Consider the following 19833-nt stretch of genomic DNA (forward strand, 5'->3'; position numbering starts at 1 on the left):
AAAATATCAATTGCAGGCAGTGTATATAACAAATTTCTGCAAGGATCATTTTGGAAGCTCTTCTGCATTGCTGTAGAGCTCTGTGGTTTCTTTGGTTAACCTTCTAAACCGCTGCAAAATGATAAAGATAGAATGAGGGCATTGCAAGCAAGTTGAACGTTCGGTAATTTTATGGCATATTACAATCGAGTTTACCAATTAAGTTTATTTCATGTGAATGAGCTCATGCACCACTGCAGAGATTATGTGATTGCAGTAACTATGCCATTCACATGTTTATTTTGTGACTTGCAGTTTTCAGATAGTTCTTTGAAATTTGTACTGAAAATGTGTGATAACATTGGCAGTGCTGCCCCTTACCTTTGAAGGGTAAAGGCAACACCCTCACCCTAACTTGAGTGTGTTTATCACTGGTATTGAGAGGTGTTCAATTTAATACAACATTCTGTTCCTTTCCAAAGTCTGGTGTTGGCGCAGTGGTTAGGGCAGCGGCTTGGGACCCAAAAGGTCCTGAGTTAAAGCCCCGTTGGGCCACCGAATTAATATTGTTGCGGTTGTGGAAATTCGCAAACCACCATTCAGGTCCCTGAGGTGAGATATCTCTGTAAGTACATGTGTAGTTAGCCCCAAACCCGTTGTTTAGAGGGAATAAATGATTCATTCGGGCTGCGACGCTTTGAGATAGCCGTTTTTATGTTCTATCTTTATTTTGAACCAACCACGCTCCAACAATCACACAACAACCACCAACCACAACGCCACTTCACAACAACAACAACGCCAACAGCCACGATCTTTACCTTCACAACTCGCTCCCGCAAACATCGCATCACCGCCATTCCAAACGGCGCCATGGCCATAAACCACCACCATAAACCCTCCACCGCCTTCACCTCTCTCCTTCTGCGGCCATTCCCACACCACCTGTGAGCACCGAGCGTCGGGTTGTCCTGGGCTCGTACAAGACACGCGCCGAGCCGCGAGTGCAAAATGCGGCCTTTCAGAGGAGAATTCAGATCAGGAATGCTACACGCCCCCTTCTGATCCGTCCAATCAGCAAGCGCGGGGCGGTTTGGCCCCGGCCTCCAGGCGCGTCTGTGTGGAATCAAGATATGCAAATTCTAGGATCAGGGGAGATTCACGCCCCTTTTTCTCCGTCCAATGGGCGAGCGTGGCTCCACCCCCGAGCTCGCTCTGATCCAGAAATTTGCATATGGGTTCTCCTGCCGGCCTATAAAGTGCCGAGCGCGGGGTGAATCTAGAGTCAGAGTCGGTTTGGGCAGAGTCGGCCTTGGAAGAGCGGAGAGTGGCAGAAGAGCGGAGAGAGTTTTGGGCAGAGTCAGTTTAGAGCGCGGAGTGGAGTCGGGAGGCGAGGGCGTCCCGGTGGTTTTCGGCAGTCGGCTGAGGAGAATTGGGGGAAGAGACCGAGGAGTTTGGGTCCGAGGCAAGGAAGACGGCGGTCGGCGACGAGGTCGCGGTGGAATCGCTCGTCACGGGACCCAAGCAAGCCAGCTATACTCTTTCCCCAGAGCATCAACAATTCCCCCCCCCCTTTTTCCCCCGCGCTGAGATAGTGCGAAAAGGGGCCCCGTTCCCACCCGACTCCAAGCAGTGCCAACGAAACCCGCGAAGGAGCACGAAGTCGGGGCACCGCCGCACCGCCACATTTGCGGCTCATCACAAAGACACGGGTAGGATCCACCCGGTCTCGCGGACCTGACCACTCTTTCAGGTCCCGCGCAAATATTGGCCCACAGGCCCCATCTGCCCCCTTGTCTTTGAGGGTGGCCTTTTCTTTTGTTTCTGTGTAAATGTGTGTGTGTGTGGCGCCAGTCTGGTGAAGTAAAACTGTTAAGTGTTGCCGTGTGTCAGTCTTATTCGGTAGTATCTCTGAGTCATTGTTTCTTTTGTTATATTTGCTTTTTGTGCATAATTGTTTTAATTGTATATGTGTGCTTTCCGTGTGCCGCGGAATAAATGTGCATCATGTTGAACTGTTTTCCCGTTTCGCTTCATCTTTTCTTTAATTGAATCTCCATCTTGCTTCACGTAAAGAGTTGGTAGTGGGCTTAATACGCCCGATAATCGGAACCGTCGAGGCCGACGATAACACCGCTCGGTTATCCCGATAGTACGGAACGGATCGCTTAAGCGGCCCGTGTCCGGAGTCGACCTGCGACGAGGTGCGATCGCCCAGTCTACCCTCCGCGTGGGTACTTAGGTAGGTCGAGTTTGGCGAACAACCCTATCCCACGCGGGTGGCTGATTGGCACGATCGTGGTGAGGCCGAAAGGCCCACCCGTGACTAGCTCCCGGCGTTAGTCCGAGAGGGTCACGACAGAATTGTCCGTCCGGTGGGCGATGTGCCGCGATTCGAGTCACGTGGCCGTTCGCACGCCGGCGGCTGCGAATTCGCAACAATATATATGTATGTATGTGCATGTATACATGTATGAATATGTGTACATATGTGTATATATATACCAAGTCGTATAACACCAGGGGGTTAACTCATCCTGTCATCCTTCCGAGGTCGGCGAAATGAGTACCAGTATACTGGGCCCGGTGTATGCCCCGGTTAGAATAGGTGTACCACATCCCTGTGTGTCGTAAGAGGCGACCAGGGTTGCGTCAGGAAGGGCATCCGGCGTAAAAAAAAACCAATGCCAAATCATTATGCGGACAACAAAACTAATTTCCATACCGGATCGGTCGAGGCCCGGGTTACCAACGACCGCCACCGGTACCGGTGATCAGCAGGGTACCAGTGGAAATTGTGCTACTGCTGGGCGAAAGAGGAGAAGGAGACGGGGAAGGCGAGTCCGGAGGCAGTGAGAGAGGGGGATGGGTAGAAGTGTGGAGGTGAGAGTTGGAACTGTGAATGTTGGGACGATGACTGGCAAAGGGCGAGAGTTGGCTGATATGATGGAGAGAAGAAAGGTGGACATACTGTGTGTACAAGAGACCAAGTGGAAGGGGAGTAAGGCTTGGAGCATTGGAGGTTGTTTCAAACTGTTCTACCATTGTGTGGATGGGAGGAGAAATGGTGTCGGGGTAATCCTGAAGGAAGATTATGTCGAGGGTATTGGAAGTGAGGAGAGTGTCTGACCGAGTGATGAGTGTGAAGTTGGAAATTGAAGGAGTGATGAGAATGTCATCAGTGCATATGCCCCACATATGGGGTGTGAGATGGAATATAAAGAAGATTTCTGGAGTGAGTTAGATGAAGTGGTGGAGAGTGTATCCAAGGATGAAAGAGTGGTGATTGGAGCAGATTTCAATGGGCATGTTGGGGAAGGGAATAAAGAGGATGAGGAGGTGATGGGTAGGTACGGTCTCAACAAGAGAAATGTGGAAGGGCAAATGGTGGTAGAGTTTTCAAAAAGAAAGGAAATGGCAGTGGTAAATATGTATTTCAAGAAGAAGGAAGAACACAGGGTGACACAAGATTGGAGGAAAGTGCACACAGGTGGATTACATCTTAAGCAGGAGATGCAACCTGAAAGAGATTAGAGACTGTAAGGTGGTGGCAGCGGAGAGTGTAGCTCGACAGCATCGATTGGTGGTCTGTCGGATGATTTTGGAGGTGAGGTTGAGGAATAGAATGAGGGCTTAACCAAGGACCAGATGGTGGAAGCTGAAGGAGGAAGACTGTTGCGTGGAATTTAGGGAGGAGGCGAGACAGGTTTTGGAAGGTGGTAAAGATGGGTGGGATGATTGAGAAACTACAGTAGAGGTGGTGAGGGAGATAGCTTGGAAGGTACTTGGTGTGACATCTGGACAGAGGAAGGAAGATAAGCAGACTTGGTGGTGGAACGAGGAAGTACAGGAAAGTATAAGGAAGAAGGGGTTGGCGAAAAAGAAGTGGGATAGTCAGAGATATGAAGAAAGTAGGTAGGAGTACAAGGAGTGGTGGCGAAAGGCAAAGAGAGAGGTGGCAAAGACTTAGAAAAAGGCATATGACGAGCTGTATGAGAAGTTGGATACAAAAGAAGTGGAAAAGGATTTATACCGATTGGCAAGACAGAGGGACCGAGCTGGGAAGGATGTGCTGCAGGTTAGGGTGATAAAGGATGCAAATGGGAATGTGCTGACGAGAGAGAGAGAGAGAGAGAGAGAGAGAGAGAGAGAGAGAGAGAGAGAGAGAGAGAGAGAGAGAGAGAGAGAGAGAGAGAGAGAGAGAGAGAGAGAGAGAGAGAGAGAGAGAGAGAGAGAGAGAGAGAGAGAGAGAGAGAGAGAGAGAGAGAGAGAGAGAGAGAGAGAGAGAGAGAGAGAGAGAGAGAGAGAGAGAGAGAGAGAGAGAGAGAGAGAGAGAGAGAGAGAGAGAGAGAGAGAGAGAGAGAGAGAGAGAGAGAGAGAGAGAGAGAGAGAGAGAGAGAGAGAGAGAGAGAGAGAGAGAGAGAGAGAGAGAGAGAGAGAGAGAGAGAGAGAGAGAGAGAGAGAGAGAGAGAGAGAGAGAGAGAGAGAGAGAGAGAGAGAGAGAGAGAGAGAGAGAGAGAGAGAGAGAGAGAGAGAGAGAGAGAGAGAGAGAGAGAGAGAGAGAGAGAGAGAGAGAGAGAGAGAGAGAGAGAGAGAGAGAGAGAGAGAGAGAGAGAGAGAGAGAGAGAGAGAGAGAGAGAGAGAGAGAGAGAGAGAGAGAGACACACACAGACAAAGAGAATGAAAAGTGGAAAGGTGGTTGGCCCAGATGATATACCAGTGGAGGCATGGAAGTGCTTCGGAGAGATGGCAGTGGGGTTGTTAACCAGATTGTTTAATAAAATCTTGGAAAGTGAGAGGATGCCGGAGGAGTGGAGATTAAGTGTACTGGTTCCGATTTTCAAGAACAAGGGTGATGTGCAGAGCTGTGGAAATTACAGAGGGATAAAGTTGTTAAGCCACACCATGAAGTTGTGGGAAAGAGTAGTGGAAGCTTGGTTGAGAAGAGAGGTGACGATTTGTGAGCAGCAATATGGGTTTATGCCAGGAAAGAGCACCACTGATGCGATGTTTGCTTTGAGAATGTTGATGGGCAAGTGTGGGGAAGGCCAGAAGGAGTTACATTGTGTGTTTGTGGATTTAGAGAAAGTTTATGATAGGGTGCCAAGAGAGGAGTTGTGGCATTGTATGAGGAAGTCGGGAGTGATGGAGAAGTATGTGAGGATCGTGCAGGATATGTATGAGGACAGTGTGACAGTGGTGAGGTATGCGGTAGGAATGACGGACCGGTTTAAGGTAAAAGTGGGATTGCACCAAGGATAGACTCTGAGCCCTTTCCTGTTTGCAATGGTGATGGACAGGTTGACGGACGAGATCAGACTGGAGTCTCCATGGACTATGATGTTCGCGGATGACATCATGATCTCTAGGGATAGTAGGGAACAGGTTGAGGTGAGCCTCAAGAGGTGGAGGTACGCACTGGAGAGAAGAGGAATGATAGTCAGTAGGAGTAAAACGGAGTACATGTGCGTAAATGAGAGGGAGGGTGGTGGTATGGTGCGGTTGCAAGGAGTTGAGGTGGGGAAGGTGGATGGGTTTAAATACTTGGGATCAACTGTCCAAAGTAATGGAGAATGTGGGAGAGAAGTGAAAAAGAGAGTGCAGGCAGGATGGAGTGGGTGGAGAAGAGTTGCAGGAGTGATTTGTGACAGAAGGCTAGCTGCAAGAGTTAAGGGGAAAGTATACAAGACGGTAGTGAGACCAGCTATGTTGTATGGTTTGGAGGCGGTGGCGCCAACAAAAAAGACAGGAAGGGGAGCTGGAGGTGGCAGAGTTAAAGATGCTGCGATTCTCGTTGGGAGTGATGAGGATGGACAGGATAAGGAATGAGTATATTAGAGGGACAGTGCAGGTCGGACGGTATGGAGATAAAGTGAGAGAGGCGAGATTGAGATGGTTTGGACATGTGCACAGGAGGGAAGCGGAGTATATTGGGAGAAGGATGCTGAAGATGGAGCCACCAGGCAGGAGGAGAAGAGGAAGGCCAAAGAAGAGGTTCATGGACGCGGTGAGGGCGGACATGCGGGTGGTTGGAGTGTCAATGGAAGATGTGGAGGATAGAGCGAAATGGAGACAGTTGATCCGCTGTGGCGACCCCTCACGGGAACAGCCGAAAGAAGAAGAAGAAGATTCTGTTCCTTTCCACCCTCTCTATCTTTTCAATCCTTTACATCTCACCCCACAAACACACTCAATCCTTTTGCATTCAATCGTCTAAATCCTTTTGAATTCAATAGTCTCAATCCTTTCGCATTTCGCAGTCCTTTCGCATCAAATACATGCCTTCTATCCAGCGAGAGGAAGGTGACTGACGAGGCAACGGGCGCAGATCTCAGAGAGGTGAGGACAGGCGAATAACTTTTTTCACAATCCCTCGAAGCTTCTTCCCCCTTGCCCCTCCCAACTGTGACACTGATGTGACGCAGCTGGGCTAATCATATGTGAACAGCGAGAAGGAGTACACTCAGTGACAAACAGAGGGAGGGGGGTGGGGAGGAGAGAAATAAAAGGAGAACGCGCAAGCGATTCGGAATCTACCAGCCAGCGAATCTGTCGGAGGTCTGCTTGATGTCTGTCCTCTGTCGCCTTGCGTCCTTTCCTATCTTTCGCCCGAGTCCATCAAACTTGACAGAGTTCGCACTTTTTCTCACTTCGACTTTCCTTCCACTTCGCTCTTTTATAAAATTATTATACATCTCCACACGTGTTCTCTTTTTCACAGACCGCAACGCCTTGCTTCTGCTTTATTTCTTTTTCTCTCAATCTTCTCTGCAGCTTTACTGACATATACAGACCCAGCACGCATTTTCAGCATCAAGGCCAGGGCCAGACTGCCTCTGAAACGCTTAATGGACTGCCTCTGAAACAGACTGCCTCTGAAACGCTTGATGGAACAAGCATTCCCAGAGCCACGTAGGTCATTGCGTGGTGTGAACGGGACTCCCACAGTTCCCCCATACGAAGGGGGTGCTGCCAAGACAAGGGGAGTGGGACCGTGAGGGGCGAACCCGAACCACCGAGCAATGGGCCAGTTGCCACAACTGAGCTCACTGAAGGTGCATGTGTCAGGGCGTAACAAAAGTCCCCATTCTTTCTCTTCTCACATTCTACCTTTGTTACCCCTCCACCCAACATATTGTGTCTTTCTTCGGGTGTCTGGATTGAAGTACATATTGTAAAGGTGTCGCCCGCTCTTCCGTGGCGTCAGGAATGCCTCTGAAGTCGTTGACTGCCTGCGGACATATATTTTGCAAGCAAGTGTTGATGGTGGAGGCTTTGACTTCGTCTAGTCTGTGATGGTGCTAATGCAGTGCACTATTTTGAAGTCCTTCCAACATTTCCCAAAGTTAAATTCGGGGTCGGACTCCATAGCATCCAAGATGCAACGGAAGGTGCGGCGGGTGTAGCATGTTTTAAACATTGAAATTCCCCTTGGTCGAGTGGATGGATCAGGGAGATGACCTCGACATTGAGATGGGCCACCTTCAGCACCTCGGGGTGGCCAGGAGTGTTGTCTATCAGCAGGAGGACCTTGGAGGAGAGGTTCTTTACTGTCAGGTACCTCTCCACTTGAGGGATAAAACAGTTGTGGAATCAATCTATAAAGATGGCAGCTGTTACCCATGCCTTTCTGTTGGCCTTCCAAAATATGGGCAGTGTTTTCTTGCTTTAGTCCTTGAGAACACACGGGTTTAGGGAATGATACAGCATCATTGGCTTAATCATGTAGTCCTTTTTGGCGTTGGTGCAGAGGAGAAGAGATATCCAGTCCTTAGCAGCCTTGAACTCTCCCGATGATATCCTCTCTCGTTTTGAGATGAAAGTTCTCGTGGCCATTTTCTTCAAGAACAGGCCTGTCTCGTCTGCATTGAATATTTGCTCCAGTACATAACCCTTCTCATCGATGAGCTGTGCGAGTTCAACAGGGAAAGCTTCAGCTGCCTCATGGTCCAATGAGGCATGCTTGCTTGTGAGCTTTACATTGTGGAGTCCATGCTGCTTCTTGAAGCAGTCATACCTTCCCCTGCTCGCTTGGAAGGGACTGAGGCCACTTGTTCCCGCATCACTCGTGTTTGCAGCACCAACACGCCAGCCAGATGATTATACATGTGCTTTGCCTTTTCATGAATCAGAGGTTCGCTTAAAGGCACGTTTTTATGGGCATCAGTACTCTCCCCATATATTTAATGCCTTTTCCATTGCTTCGACGTGAACGTCCCTGACCTGGGTAACCACTTTAATGGTGGGTACTGCGCTAGCCACGACACTCAAGCGAATCGCCTTCTCATTTTTAGCTCGCCTGTTTGAAGAACAGAGAGCTATAGCGATACCTCCGGCGTGAGCGTGAGTGTGAAAATGTTAAAGTTTTTGGTGCAAGTTATTTCCTTTCTAATGTTTTTATCTACCACACTATTTTTTACTGATTACAATATACAAATACATATATTGCTTTAAAATTATTTGGATCAGACTTCACTGCAATGCTTTATAAAAAATATTATTAGACTAGTCTTTTAAAAACGATAAATGTATAAACAGGCGAGCATTGGGTGGCTTTGACGCCAACTCTGGTTCTTTATGTAATGCACAGTCGATTTATTCACGCCATTGCGCCTGCACACAGAGGCCATAATCTAACCCCCCCTTGATAGTCGGTCAAACAGCTCCACTTTTTGGCTCAAGCTCATGACTTTTTTTCTGCCTCTTGGGAGCAGACATCTCCTATATGACTCAAACATGTTTGGACCCATGATCATACAATGTGCGCAAAAAGTCCATGAGCGCAAGAAACCCCAGAAAGTCAAGGCAGTGGAACGAGAAGAAAGAATGAGACCCAGGACATGCTGCACATAAGTAGTCGTGCAAGGGTTGTGGGGAGATGGAGGAGGTGTGGGGAAGTGTGACCATTGATGGTGGGGGATGGTTTAAGTGCCCGTACAGATGCTTTATGCGTGGTTGGTGAGAGATGGCTTTTGAACTGTTTTATGCGTGTGGCTTTTGGGAGATGGTTTATGCATGGCTGGAGGTGGTTCTGCATGGTGAGTGGAAGATGGTTTTAGAACTGTTTTATGTGTGGCTGGTGGGAGATTGTTTTTACGTCCGCACAAACCATGAATATGTGAAGCACAGAGCCGCGAATGTCGAAGCAGGTTTACATTTTATGAACAGCGAATACTCGGAGTCCGCGAATGTCGAATCGTCGAACGTTTGGGTTTCACTGCATAGCACAATGTGTCAAAAAGTTATGGATGGATTATGACAAAACTTAGTGAATGCGTTGGTTGGATGACAAGAACAAACCAATTGGATTTTGGTTCAGGTGATCGGATCCGGCCTATCAGTGGGATACAAAATATAAACTATTCAGACTGGTGAAAGTATGCTCTCCACAGAGTGCAGTTCTCATTTAATGTATTGTTGCGGTTCTGGAAACCGCATCCCTCCATGGCAATGGCATCCAACATAGTGGTCCCCAGACAATTATTTCATTAATGTACGTCAGATAGACCCTTCCTTCTTGTCGAGTGGGACAAACAGGACAAGTGCATTGTGTGAATCTCATCGTTCGGTCTGATTATATCTCTAACTTTATTCCTACTTTTTTTCTCTATTTCTGAGGTAAATCTAAGCCGTGGCGACCTGCAACAGCCGTGGCCACGCCCTTCCCGTAAGAATGCGTCCTCGCAGAAGAAATAGGAACAAAACACCAAAGGCACAGCGACAACCCCCACCCACTATTCAGGCGACCAGAAGCATAACCAACATGATGGCGCCGCTGCAGGAATGCCGTGCCGAGGAAACAGAAGGAAAACACCAAATGCTAACAACTTACAGTACGCATGAGGCTCACTCTTTTCATCCCATTTCTGAATCTAATGGTTATATTTCCTTCCTTCACCAGCTCGCCGCTGACTCCGCCCACCCTTCTTTCACCAGCTCACCGCTGACTCCACCCACCCTTCCTTCACAAGCTCGCTGCTGACTCCGCCCACCCTTCCTTCACCAGCTCGTCGCTGACTCCGCCCACCCTTCCTTCACCAGCTTGCTGCTGACTCCACCCAAAGTCCCTCCTTCATGCCTGTCGGTCGCGCCCCATTCTCTGGATCGATGCTTCGCTGCACGAAGTGCCATGAAGCGCCAGCTGTCAGAGAGGTATTGCCCAGCAGAGAGGTATTGCCCATCCCCCCAAAACGTTCTGCTGGCGTGGTCGGTCAATCGGGCAAGGTATTGAGAGACCATTCGCCTCATCTCCTCTCCTCTTTATTCTCATTAACTCTTCTTCGTGTGTGTGTGTGTGTGTGTGTGTGTGTGTGTCATGGCACCTGTCCTCACTCAAGTTAAGAGTGGAGAAGAATTATATCTGGATAACTCTGCTCTGTGTCTGCTTTTGTGAGTTGCTTGTATGATTGCCACACCACACTTTTCTTCCTATCTCTACTTACACACAACAATAAACTACATTCACTGTGCCACATATTTCCTCACCTGCCTCTTAATAAATCATTAGTAGAAATGTTCCCAGCTCATTTTTGTCTTTTCTTTCATTGATCCAGCATGGTCTATATCCTCGCCGAGCCGTGACTTTCTTCCCAACGATCCGTTTCTTTTAGCCAGTACATCCTTGGCTGTCGCTCGGCTTCATCTGATCCGGAAAGGTGATCCGGTTCAGACAAGGCGTACCGAGGGCATGTCCCCCGGTAATTATGTCACGTGATTAATTAGGTAACCCAGTTAACCTATAGACGGAGGACCCTATGCCACGTGGTTGAGTTATTGGCGTTCACGGTTGGTTAGCGACCCCGAGTCACCGAATTATCTATGTGCGACGGCCTGCAATTCCGGGGAGTCTGGTGGGAACTCGAGATAGCTTCTCTCCTATTAATTGTGGATAGATATGATTTGCAAATGGTAGCTTTAAAAGTACATCCTTTCTACATCCGAGACGCGAAAAATTTCCCGCCAACACCATGCACACATCACGCCATTTCCACATCATTCTTTCCCATTTGAGCAGAGAATCGCACACAGCTGGCTCCCCAACTCGCTCAAAGGACTTCATTCAGGCTTCCTTTCACAGGAACTTCACCAATTGTGAATGGATGTTCATTTGTCCTCCACTCCTACTCCAATATGGCTTACACACAACAATAAGTGTGGCCATGTGTGCGCACAAATTGCTGAACATCACTAAACACCTTCTATATCTGCACTGCATTGTGGGATATGGATACAGTATCCATGTTTTGAGATGGTTGTGCTACAAAGTTTTTAAAACTATTTTCAGGAAACAGAAGTTTGTGATATTCGTCAGTAATACGATCGAGGTCAACTCACATTTTAATAAAGTAATCAAAATTGGAATTAGATGTGAAGTAAAAATGGCATCATGAAGGTTTGAAAGGATATGAAATGGCTTTAAAAATAAATAAATAAATAAACCAATGTCACCCGCAGGGTGACCCGTATCTTGCCAAAAGGTGACCACGTGTGACTTCTTTAAGGTCACACGGAGGTGAACAGAGCTGCTATCCACGAGGAGCGACTCCTTGAGGAATATCTGCCTACGAGAGATTCCGATGAGAATTGTTCTAGAGTAACCATGAAAAATATGCTTTTGCCTCATAACATCACCAAATGACATCATAATGTCTCAAGCTTGACATATCTAGAAAGCACTCATCGAGGTGTTCAATTTGAGGTACAACACGATATGGTTCCTAAAACTTGAAAATTTGACCTTGGGGTCAAATATGTTTGACCTTCGGCGCTAACCATGAAGGTCAAGGCCAATCGCCACCAAAAATTAATCAGCTGAGCGCCAGACCATGATCTATATTCCCATGAAGTTTGAAGACTATCCGAACAAAATTACTCAAAAAATAAGGGTTTCGTCGACTCCACTGATGTGCGACAAAGTGACCTTGACCTTTGACCTTGACCTTCAAAATTTTATGCACTGAAAGGGACATCTATAGGCCTCTGATATGCGAAGTTACAAAAATTTCCAATGATAACTGCTCTGCAGAGTGATTTATACGTGATTACAGACCAAAACAAAAAACAAAAAAAAAAAAAACATGAAGGTCAAGGCCAATCGCCACCAAAAATTAATCAGCTGAGCGCCAGACCATGAACTATATTCCCATGAAGTTTGAAGACTATCCGATCAAAATTACTCAAAAATAAGGGTTTCGTCGACTCCCCTGATTTGCGACAAAGTGACCTTGACCTTTGACCTTGACCTTCAAAATTTTGTGCACTGAAAGGGACCTCTATAGGCCTCTGATATGCGAAGTTACAAAAATTTCCAATGATAACTGTGCTCTGCAGAATTTTTTATACATGATTACAGACAAACAAACAAACAAACAAGCAAAAAAAAATACAAGCTGACTAACATATCTTGCAAAAACTTCGTTTTGGCAAGATAATAAAAATATATTTAAAAAAAAAAAAAAAGAGGAAAATGCATCTTTGGGATGAGGAATGAAATAGGGATTACATGCATTGTGGTCCTTAAACTTTTTTTTTGTTTGTGAGCTAATTTGAAAAAAACAAAAAAGGTTCCTCTTATTATTTGGGTTGCCGAGCCCTGAGTTAGAAAGAGCTTTATATATATATATATATATATATATATATATATATATATATATATATATATATATATATATATATATATATATATATATATATATATATATATATATATATACATACGATGAAGTCATTGCCATTGACCAATGTCTTGTGTAGCTGGGAACCAGAGGTTACTGAACAGATGAGATAGGACAACCAATTACACAATCACTCTGAAGACAGTGGAGCTCCAAAGCAGCATCCTGCAATTACTGCAGAAAGATGGCACACAGTTTTGATAGAATCCAATTTGGTGGAGAATAAAACCTAGTGTTGCAGGCCGGGGTCCGGTGGCGAGAACGACCACTAGGTGGGATAAGTAACATCGTCTCCCACCAGACTCCCGGAATTGTAGGCCATCGCTCACGGATAACTCCGTGAGGCGACGGGTCGCTTAACCGACCGTGGACGCCAATACCTCAACCGCGTAGCGTAGGGTCTTTTTTGTCGAGAACCAATTTACCTAATTAACCACGCGGTGGCGTCTACCGGGGAACCACGCCCTCAGCACGTCTTGCTCAAACCGGGTCACTCTACCAACGGCGGTAGAGTTCCAACTACCGACTACCAACTCAGGTACGGGTGCAGTCGAGCGGAACTGCCAAAGCCGTGCCGGCTCGGATGAGCAGATTAATGGGAACAAAGACCCAGCTAAAACTCAGATCCGAACCATGCTGGACCAATGAAGGAAAAGACGAAAACGAACTGGGAACATTTCTGCAATAATTTATTTATAATAAACGAGGAAATTCATGTGGCACAGAAACAGGTTTATTGGGGTGTTATGTAAGGGAAAGAAAGAAGATGTAGTGTGACAATTTACAGCAACTTACAAAGCAGACACAGAGCAGATTTACGTGGGAATTATACAGGCAAGATTTACAATGATCGAAAAGACTTATACAGTTTCTACTTATATTATTAGAGTGGCACCACACACTCAGACACACACTCAAACAAAATAAACCCAGTTGAAGGCAAAGGACTTTTGCAGCCCCTTCGTAACGAAGGGGTTACCGTAAGCAGCGGTAACCCCTTCGTTTTCCAACAAACTCCGGCCTCCAAGCACAGAACGAACGACCCCCAATGAACTCAAGACTGAGGATGGTGTCGTGGTTTATAGTCCTCCCTCAGCGGGGCAGGGCCTTGGTCAAAACTGACGTCACTGTCTGCCCTGATTGGAGAGTCTGTCTCGGAAAAACGAACCTCCAGAGACAACAGGTGGACCATGCGTGGTACATTGTTGCCAGCGAACCGAAGGCTGCAAGCGCTCGGGTACCGTGGATCGCAATGGAGGATTGGATATAAAGATTTATTACCCTAACTAAAAAAAAAAACATTGCAATGCACCCCTTCGGTTTCCCACTACACACAAGGAGGGGCTCTGTCTACACATATACTTAACGGCATAACTGACTTGGGACACCTGTGTGTTGTATGCATACAGTTCCTAGAACCGTAACACTAGGATCCAACAACTCAGATAGTCCGAGTGTCGGCCAGCAAAGCGTGCATTAGGGTCCACACAATGTTTTTCTGCATTTTTGTGATCACCAGACCATCTGAATGAATATTCCGATTGATGCCACTCTGGGACCCTTGAGCATTTTTGTAGAAACCCATTAAAATGCAAAATAGCGGTGGCCATTGTCGAAATTACTATTTTTCTTAATATCTCCAAAAGTAAGCATCCAAATAGTCTGGTTGAGGTGTCTCCACCCATGTTTTTAGGGTCACTGTTCATGATAAACCCACTTAAAATTTAATAACATTTAAATTTCGATCATTAATATGCAAATTAGCAGTCGCCATTATCAAAATAACAATTTTTCTTCACATCTCCAGAAGTAAGCATCCAAACAGCCTGGTTGAGGTGTCCAAACCCATGTTTTTAGGGTCACTGGTCATGATAAACCCACTTACAATTTGATAACATTGAAATTTAGCTCATTAATATGCAAATTAGCATAACCCTACCCCCTGAATTTGTCCGTGCCTATCGGCGTTTTTGCAGTGCAGTTATACAACAACAAAACTGTTCGAAAATAACTTGCGCAGAGCCGTTTATTCCCAGTACAGTTGTGAAGAAATGGCTGACCTCAGAAGATCAACAGCATGAACTGTTTCTGATCAAGTAAGTTGAGGCTTGTAATGTAATGAAAGAAACATGGAGAACTGAGTTTTAAGTAAGAGTTAATGTCTTCTGATTCAGTAGAATGATCGATATTATTTGCAAGCAAGTTTTTTTTTTATTATTTAACATGATCTGTCTGAAAGCAACTGTTTTTTATTGATTTTTAAAAGTACACAGGGTGGAACCTGTTTCCTGAGAAATTTTTTTAAATACGAACAAAGAAATTAAATGTTTGCTGATGTTTATAATTACCTCTATTGTTACAGGTTGAGGCTCCATCACCATGGGAGACTGTTTCTTCAGTCCCTACGATGCAACTAAAGCTGGAAAACCTCTGGTAGCAGTTGGTCCAGACAGAGTGTGAAGTATCATCCGATCAAGTAAAGCAAGACAAGATGATATACATGAAGAGCTTGAACAGAGATTACAGGCAGACGAATCTGTCGAGCTCAAATGCCATAGAGACTATGTCAACGTACACATCATGATCACACATAGAAAGACACTTGAAACGAATGAGTAATGTCTGTTTGGAAGACGCTTCAACAAGCAAAAGAAGCCGCCGTTCAAAGTCGACAGTATTTGACTTTAAAGAACATTGCATTTTTTGTGGAGAAAAGTGCATCATGGACTTTCATAAGAAGAATCCTAATCGTTGGCAGCGAGTTCTCCTTTGTACGACTGCAGATCGTGTTGATCGGACAACTTTCAAACAAACTATTCTGGATGTCATCGAGTCCCGCCAGGATGAAGAAGGACGCCAGGTCAAGATACAATTAATGGGCGCAATCAGCGATCTTCATGCTGCTGATGAGAGCTATCACGATGACTGCAGAAAGTCCTTCATGGCACCCCGTTCTGTTGCAGCAGCAGCACACAGTGGCAGAGAAACTCAGGACATTGAGCCAGCTGTCAGTTCTACCATCCTATCGATGAAAAACGACATGTTGCGCATCTGGAATTCAATAGAAGTCTACAATATGTACAAGGATCATGGAGGAAAGCTATAATCTCGACGAACCCTGTTATCCAAATTGTTGGATATACTTGGCTCTGAGCTTCTGGTTCTGTCTGGTGAAGGTGTCGCTAGTTTAGTCTTGTTTCGCAGCAGAGCGTCTACTGGGATCAACTTAGTAGCATCAGATGAAGATGACGCCATTGATGTTTCCATAGAATGAATTGCCAAGAAGGTTGCACAGGAATCTAAGCAGTTGTCGTCAGACCCCAGTTCCTATCAGACGATAATTAATATAGATATTGCGACTGAAGCAGTGAGTTCAACCCTTCAATTGCTACTCTCCAAAATATCAGCTAAACTGGACTGCACACTTCCAGGAGCTCTGATGGGAAACATCACAACGAATATGATCACCAATCGACCAACTACACTCCAAATAGCACTGGGAGTTCTCGTCAGTCGTAAAAGCCTCATCGAGCAGTTGTACAACTATCATGTGACCTGTTCTTATTGTTACGGATCTGGAAACCATTTGCATTCAACATACAGATGTCCCAAAAGTCAGTTATGTCGTTAAGTATGTGTGTAGTCAGATCCCCTTCCTTTTGTCTCGTGGGAGAATCAAAGACATGCGTTGCGATTTCTTTTAGTTAGGTTATTGCATCTAATAAACCATCCCATCTGCATGACCGCTTCGGCCCATCACGCTCCATCACCACCCGCTGGCTGCTCGTACCTTGACTTGCCGAGAGGGGGTCGCGCGGTTCCAGTTCTCGGCTCCCACGAACGTTGTAACTCTTGTACGATGACCTTCGCGGCGCTGACACTGTTACTCGTCGAGAGCGAAGCCACGTGGAGGAGTAACTGGGGTCTCCTGGCAGGGGCCGAGGCCCCGCCTCGGAAAGGTGGGCCGGAGGTCCCTGTCCAATCAGAGGCGGACAGCGAGGTGCGTTTTCGCCAAGGGCCCCTCCCCGTGGAGAGAGGTCAATAAAATCTCCGAGACTCTCTGCAAAAAGAGGGGTCCGGTCGAGTTTGCTTTCATGGTGGCCATAACGGGTCGAGTTTGCTTTCACGGTGGCTGTAACGAGTCGAGTTTGCTTTCACAGTGGCTGTAACGGGTCGAGTTTGCTTTCACGGTGGCTGTAACGGGTCGAGTTTGCTTTCACGGTGGCTGTAACAGGTCGAATTTGCTTTCACGGTGACTGTAACGGGTCGAGTTTGCTTTCACGGTGACTGTAACGGGTCGAGTTTGCTTTCACGGTGGCTGTAACGGGTCGAGTTTTCTTTCACGGTGGCTGTAACGGGTCGAGTTTTCTTTCACGGTGGCTGTAACGGGTCGAGTTTGCTTTCACGGTGACTGTAACGGGTCGAGTTTGCTTTCACGGTGGCTGTAACGGGTCGAGTTTTCTTTCACGGTGGCTGTAACGGGTCGAGTTTTCTTTCACGGTGGCTGTAACGGGTCGAGTTTTCTTTCACGGTGGCTGTAACCGGTCGAGTTTGCTTTCACGGTGACTGTAACGGGTCGAGTTTGCTTTCACGGTGGCTGTAACGGGTCGAGTTTTCTTTCACGGTGGCTGTAACGGGTCGAGTTTTCTTTCACGGTGGCTGTAACGGGTCGAGTTTTCTTTCACGGTGGCTGTAACGGGTCAAGTTTGCTTTCACGGTGGCTGTAAGCAGTCAGTTTTGTTTCACGGTGGCTGTGTTGTTGATTCGGTGGCGCTTAACAGCACTGCCGTCTCACGGGTTATATCGCCGCTAGTTCGGCACAGGTCTCGGTTAACGCGCCAAAGATCACGATACCAAAGTACCCCGTGCCTTGCCAGTTGGAGATATACCCCCGGCTACAGACTGGATTTAATCAGAGACCGAGCGAAGTCTGCCGCAATCCGTAGCCAGTTTGGATTTAAATACAAATGGAGTGATTGTTCTTCAGCGTGACACGGAGAAATTCAGTGCGGAAAATTTCGTATGAATCAGCCAGATTTAATGGGGAAACATCGGGGGAACACGGCACAAGCAAAGCATTCGCGATAACGTTATAATTCATCTATAACCCACCCTTATCGAGAAAGCTACGGATACGGGTTTTGCAGGGGGGCCCTAACAAAATAAGCCTGAGGCCTCGACAACATGCATACAAGACACGGAGTACTTGGTGGTGCCTCATGGACGAGAGGAAAGGTGTGGAAGGCACGAATGTGGCTCGTGACAAGCCGATGTCGCCGGATTTGAGCGCCCAGTCCGAGCCTGCAGCGTGGCAAAATGGGCGCGCCGGCCTCCTATCGGCCCAGCCCATGCACACAGCGTGGAAAAATCGCGGCGACGTCCTCCTATCGGCCCAGCCCACGCACGCAGCGTGGAAAAATGGCGGCGACGTCCTCCTATCGGCCCAGCCCACGCACGCAGCCTCAGTGTGTGCAGCCTCGGAGCGTCCAGCCCCTGTGAGGTCGATGGCACAAGAGACAAAGATCCAGTGAAAGGAACTGTTTTCTAACCTTTCGGGGCGGGCTTTTTGGACCACTCCCGGGGACGCGTGATTAGTCCATGGTCCGGGTTTGCAGCAGCTCTCCGCCAATGGGTTGCTGGCACGTCTTGTTGAATGGCTCTGTCAGGGCACTGGGTGAGGGCTGGTTAAGAGGAGGGAAGGAAAAAGAAGGCGCCTCTCGGTACACCACCACTATATGAACACTGGACCGCCTGCTACACCTTCCGACACACATTTAACGTCCGATTACCAAACAACCTGGCTAAACATGCATTTAAGGGGGGATCTGGGCTAATCCTATATTTAATAACCCACGAAGGGCCCATTTCCGCAACAGCTGTACGGGGTTCTGGAGTTTCACGGTGGCTGCTACGAGGAGTTTTAAGGGAGGACAGAGCGACCCTGACCTCCCTCCATGGACCCCAATTGTTCACCACCCGAGCTCCGCCACGAACCACGAGTCCCGACGTGCGACTGGGGACCCGACAAACGACCTTTGTCAGGTGCCGCATCATGGCGCATGCCCTTTCTCCAATGGCCAGGTACCCAACCGAACTCTGACCCCCAGCTTGTGTCTCTCAGCTGTGAGGGTCCAATAAAGAACTCTGGGTTTCTTTTCATTTGTGTGTGTGTCTGCATGTGGGCCCATCTTTAAATAGAACTGAATAAGTGTTTTTGCTCATTGTAAATATTCCTCCTTGCATATTCACATTACGTCTTGCCTTTGTCTTTTTATTGAAAATAAACATTTGTAGAAATATTCCCAGTCCGTTTCTATCCCTTCTTGAATTGGTCCAGCATGGTTCGGATCTGAGTTTAGGTGGGGTTTTATCCTCGATAATCCATTCATTCCAGCCGGCACGGCTTTGACAGTTTCTGCTTGGCTGCACCAGGACCGGAGTTGGTCGTCGGTAGTTGGAACTCTACCGCAGTCGGTAGAGTGACCCGGTTCGAGCAAGACGTGCCGAGGGCGTGGTTTCCCCGGTAGTCAAAATCGCGTAGTTAATTAGGTAAATTGGTTATAGACAAATAGACCCTACAATACACAGTTGAGATATTGGCGACCACAGTCGGTTAAACGACCCGCCGGCTCGCGGAGTTATCCGAGCGACTGCCTACAATTCCGGGGAGTTTGGTGGGAGACGCGAGCTTTCCTCACCTAGTGGTCGTTCTCGCCACCGACCCCCGGCCCACAACAATATGATGAGTTTCAGCATTTCAAGGGATCAGCAGCAAAAGCTGCAACTGTTCACTCTGGGATTATGGGAACCGCCAATGCTGAATGTGGCCTTGTTCAGGTTGTTGCTTGCAGTACTACTTATCATAAAAGATCAGGAGATATCTTCCACATCTGAAGATGAAGCCATCATCAGATGATTGACCCGTAATGAAATGAAGACACCTGTGACAAGACATTTCGATTCAAAGGTACAAGGGACCTGAGAAACCAGCGATGCCAGTTGAAGAAGCCACACACGTGGTGTTACCTCTCCGCGTATTGGCTCATCAAGCTATACAACTTCGGAGAGTTCAAGATATGGATTTCTCTTTTCTGAAGCAAATCACTTCTGATCAGAACACACCAGAGTTTGGTGGCTTTAATACGAAGCTCTGCAGAGAGCAAGGACGATCCATCCAACC

The 19833-nt window shown here is 47.2% G+C and overlaps 1 protein-coding gene across 5 annotated transcripts in view; it reads right to left on the minus strand.

Annotated features, from left to right (window-relative positions):
- LOC147010870 (la-related protein 1-like) overlaps positions 1 to 19833 on the minus strand; it is a 221043-nt gene that overhangs the window by 167205 nt on the left and 34005 nt on the right. The window lies entirely within an intron of this gene.

This window comes from Eptatretus burgeri, chromosome 16 (genome assembly GCF_056783735.1).
Source record: "Eptatretus burgeri isolate ZD-2024b chromosome 16, Ebu_testis_v1, whole genome shotgun sequence".
In the NCBI taxonomy this organism is placed as follows: domain Eukaryota; kingdom Metazoa; phylum Chordata; class Myxini; order Myxiniformes; family Myxinidae; genus Eptatretus; species Eptatretus burgeri.